The sequence below is a fragment of the Falco peregrinus genome, chromosome 6, assembly GCF_023634155.1.
Source record: "Falco peregrinus isolate bFalPer1 chromosome 6, bFalPer1.pri, whole genome shotgun sequence".
In the NCBI taxonomy this organism is placed as follows: domain Eukaryota; kingdom Metazoa; phylum Chordata; class Aves; order Falconiformes; family Falconidae; genus Falco; species Falco peregrinus.
In genome coordinates this window covers 29,633,811-29,639,000 of record NC_073726.1, presented here as the reverse complement: position 1 = coordinate 29,639,000, position 5,190 = coordinate 29,633,811, and positions in this window count along the sequence as shown.

Sequence of the window (5,190 nt, the reverse complement as noted above, 5' to 3'; positions counted from 1 at the left end):
GGTGAACTTCAGCAGAAATGAAGTTGTTTGTTTTCATTTTCCCCAAGGGAAAAGCGTAAAACTCCACATGTGCGTGGGCTTTCAAATTCATAGGCAAACTACAGGAACTGTCAGTTATACAGAAACTGCATTTTCCATGAAGAGAGTGCACAGAACTGGGTAGACAATCCTCAGGCTGATGGAGTGATGGGATTGCTCAGACATGCTTGATTTCATGAGCATTCAAGAGAAATGAATGAAAATTACAAAGAAATTTCAGGTAAACCTCTTTGTTCAGCAAGAAGAGCAGATTCTCAGCTTCACTCAACCTAGAAAGCAGTAAGAGGAAATGAGACAACATCAATAAACCTCCTAGATGAACAGGAATGTGGGGCACTGAGGACAGCATGAAGAGGGAGAGGACTCTCCAGGAGGCTGAAGGAAGAAATTGGAGGGCATGAACCCAGAGGCAACAATTTTATCACTGAATTGGTTCAGATAGGATTTACCAGAGAGGTGGAAAGGGGTGGGCAATGCTAAGGATGCTTTCATGTCTTCTTCCTCACCGTGCTGTAACTGTCTACCCTGGAGACACACTCGCACAGCCCTCTCACAAATCTAGAAGGCCTTCCTAAAGAGTACAACAGCAACCCTCTTCAGCCCTGTGGTAACCAGCATCACCCAGCCCTGCCCAGGTGTGCTCAGCAGCTGTTTGCTGGGAAGCATCCCATCGGGTTCTAGGCCTGGGTTCACTGCTGTTGAGATAAGCCCACATCTCAGGCTAGATCTATACACCCCGTACCCAAGACAGGAGCTGCCTCAGCCAGACTTGGAGAAATACCCAGAAGAAGTTGTGCCTGGAAAAGCCCTCCTGCAGCCTGGAGTCACCCGCTGTGGGCTGGGTGGAGGCAACTCATGTCCTTCCAGGGCTCACAGCCATGAATCCCTTTTGGTGTTACACCACTGGAATGCCTTGACTTTGCTGCAAGGCAGAAGGCAAGATAATACTTTATCCTTTAAAGGCAAGAAATAACACTTTTGCCACATCCAATGCAGTTATGACTGCCAGGATTCATAGCCTCACTTATCAATCTGAGCATTTCCCAGTGCCTAAAACCAATGGTCAGGTTCTGGGTACAATGCTGTGATTACAATCGCCCTGTCTCCTACTTAGATCAAGGAAAGACAATGGTTTCTTTTTTATCATTGTAATTGATATCCTGGATGACAGTGGAATGGGTCAGGTGCGGACACGTGTTTGCACATCAGCACTGAAAGACAGACCTATCGATTAACAGGTGACTGTGGAAGGTGTGGGCTGCATGCCCCCCCCCTTTGGAGTGCTGTTTTTTTAAATAATCACAGACAGCTTTGCAAGCCAGAGAGGAGCACCGTGATAACCTAATCTGGCCTTCACGCCTATCAGAAGCCAAATGATTTCACCCTGTATTTTCAGTACCACAGCAAGGTCTTTGGGTCAGCTCTCCTTTGGGTTGCAGTTGAACCTATACCGTAGAAGAGGAAAGCCCCTCTCTTCCCAGGCGCGGAGGGATCAGGGAAGAGATTTGAAAGCAGTACCTGGTCCCTAACCTGGTATGTTCCCCTTCCCAGGAGGTGAGAAGGTATTCTGGACTACAAAAACTGTTTTGAAATAGGAAGCAAAGGGACAGAGGTCTGCTTTTCCTTCTCTTGTAATCCTACTGCATCCAAGTGGTTCATGTCCCTACCCAATACAAGGGATCTCCACTGAAAAGCCAATGCTGACCGCACCTGCCCTGTTGGTTGCACTCGTGGGAAGGCTATGTCCTTATGTGCTGTCCTTGGTGAGGGAGGCCAAGGGATGGTGAGCAGCTGGCTGCAGGCAGGGCCGCACCGGACCTGCCTTCTGAAATCTGTGGAGCTGGGGGAATCCAGCAGGGCAGCGTCTGAAACCCAGCTCTCCAGCTCCCAGCCTGTTTCCTTCCAACTGTCCAGTGTTCCCAGCAAACACTTGACCTTCCTGCAATCCCCACAAACCCACACACTTCTGGAACATGACATGTGAAACTGGAGGGACAACCTTTAAATGACTTGTCTTCCTCAGATGCCAGTGTTTAGGCAGCTAAATCACGCTCTTGAAGTTAATTGTTCAAATGTCACATCCAAGCTACCCACTGACAGTTCCCCTCAGTCCCTGGAGAATCTCAAGCACTTGAAAGTGTGATTCATTTGCCCTGTTTAGGTTAAATAACCCACAAACAGGACATGGCTGGTTTTCTGCATTGACAAAGGAAACAACTACCTCAGATGCTGATAGATCCGTCTGTGAGTTGCTGAGTCTCATCCTTAAATCAAGCTGGATGTTTTCCTACAAAGTGGTCCAGCTCAATCAAGACAGCAGGGCTGAGTCACCGCCAGCCTGATGAGATGGTCGCAATGACACCCGACGGGCTCCAACCTTTGCATCTGAGAATAATCACTGCCGAGTGGCAAAACCACTGTCTTAATGAGATTCAGAGTGGTTTGCTTGTCTCGGATCCTAAAGGCCAGCTGCCATTGTGCATTACATCCACCCTGAGTTGAAGCTGGACTGGGGAGTTGCAGGGCTGGGTGATACACACCAACAGTGGCAAGATCTCCTCCTCATTTGTACCTGCTATGTCAGACAGTAACTGTACATATTACATACAGGGAGGGGGGGAAACCCTCCCATTCTAAGATTTTTACCTCTTGGGGTTTTTTTTGTTTTGTTTTTGTTTTGTGTATGTGGTTATTTTATTCCTGCTGTCAGCTTTTCTACACTGGGAAATTTCTTCAGAAAACCTCTTCTTGTCTTATATGTGCTGTGGGGTGTTTGGTGATGCTGTGTCCATAATCATGAACAGTGCAGGCTCCAGCAAATGCTGCTGGATTTAGCTGCCCCTTCGGTAATATCCTGGATCTGACAGCACCTGATGTTATATACTTCTGTGTAAGATCAAACAAAAACCTTTCATCTCTTTTGCCCACTTAGCCCTTTCTGCCCCCTTTCCCTGGCCACTCTATTAAAGGTTCAGGTCCCATATAAGCAGATCAACTGTGTTGCTTTTCATTGTCCCAGTAAAATACAACACTTGAAATTATCCCAGCTCTAAACTTGTTTATCACTTCTGCAGGCATGTTTCCAGTTTCCACAGGCTACGATTCCCACATGTTTTGTTGTACAATTTTTTTCTTTTTTTTTTCTTTTCTCCGCCCCCGCCCCCCTCCCCCAACACACACACACAACCTTATGAGGTGGGAATGGTTATTCCTCTGCAAAAGAAGCCACTGTCAGGAAGAGCAATATCTGAAAGCTCAGAGATATTCAGGTGAATTGCTTCTCTGGATTTTAGCAAGGAAATCTGGAAGCTACTCCTGGTAGCTGCGAGTGCTGGATGACTGGTTTGCTGACACTCAAAAAAAAAATCTCTGTTAGAGCAAGATGGACAGCTGTTACAACGACAGGAGAGAAGACAATGATAGTAAAAATGATATCTGAAGAGGCAGAAAAGGGAAATGAAGCTTTTTCCTGCTAATTTTATTTTGGAGGCTGCTACAGCTCCACTTCAAATTAAATTTAACCTTTACTTTCAGAGACAGCTGAGGAAATCCATTCTCAGTTGAAAAACAGGCGGTTGCTCTCTGAGACAGACTTCCCCTTTGGGGCTGCCAAATCTCAACGCAACTCTCAGCACTGTCCTCACTTAACCTCTCCCAGAGCCAAAAAATATCCAAATAACTGGCTGCTTCATGCCCTGGCCATTAACTTGGCCAACACCGATCAAGCAAATTAGTTCCAGTAAATTTAAATGGAACCCTCTTGTGGCTGTCAGACAGCTAGTTAAGTCTTCCAGTCTACTGGAAAGAAAGTGGAAAAGGTAAATAAGTCAAATCAAAAGTCCTTTCCAACCATGTGAGTGCAGCTGTCCTGGTAGCCCCCTGCAGTGTGGAGGTGGAGGTCCTACAAGCAGGGGGACAGGGGGGACCTTGTTGCCTTGGAGGAACATTGCAGCAGTATGTTCCCACCACGCTGACCCTGCCTGTGCCAAGATGTCCCAAGACACACCTGGATTTCCATGCTGTACCCAGGAACTCTCTCCTGAAGTGCTGTAGCCAATCATTGGTGAATTAACACAGAGAAGAAGGCCTTTTCTCCCATCGTATCAAGGATGGGGAGGGAAGGAGCTACAGATTTATATCTGATGTAAGGTGGCTCCTTCTGAAGAAGAGCAGGCTGGGCTCATCTATGGCATTTTAACAGAATTCCTAACTATCCCTTGGGGCACAGGGCCTCATGAAAGCAAATAGCCCAGCTGCTTGGTGGCGGCTGATGGGACAAGGCAAGAGGGTCTGTCTTACTGTGGGAGACTCGGTGTCTGGTGGTTCAATGCCGCTGAAGGTACGGTATGAAAGGCAGGCAGCCTGGCAGCCTAGCCCCACACTGCGATCCCAACATCAGGCAGAAGCAGATTCGCTCCCTGATTTCAAGTACACTGTTTGCAGACAGGCTTCTTCATATCCCTTCAACCTAAAAAAGGGATAAGAGGATAACTTTCCTTGGAAGCACTTTGCGACCTGCTGACTAACAGGGCTGTGTGTAAGCTGACCTAAGGCTTCTTAATCTTAATTGCAGTTATCAATGTTAATACATGTGCGATCACGACATGAGGCTTTCAGAAAATTGTGTCAATGTGTGACATCTCTTTGGTAGATACAAGTGTTAAAAAACATTTGTGTTGTATCTACATGTTGCGCACAGAGTGGGAAGATGAATGCAGGAATCCCCAAAGGGCTTATAGGCAAGTGCTAGGGCAAATTCCAGTTAGCCCTCATCTGCTTGATATAAATAAAGAAAATCTCCTGAAAAACGCATAGAGGTACACAGACACATCCATATACACACACACACATATACAGCCCCCCAATATATATGTGTGTGTGTATAAATATGATAGGGTATGGGTAAATATGGTAATATATTAAACTTTTAACCTATCTATAAGGTCAGATTCATCTTTTCAGCCCTGGTGCAGTGAACTTAGCTTCAGTGCACTGGATTCCTAAAGAAACTTGCATTTTGTGTAAGCACCTCCTGCAGACTGATGTCTGGTGTGACCCCAGGCAGCATTCAGCACACACATCTCATCGAGCCTTTTTAAGGAAGAGGAGGCACTGCACCGCGACTTAAAATGAGGACCAGCTGTGGAGAAA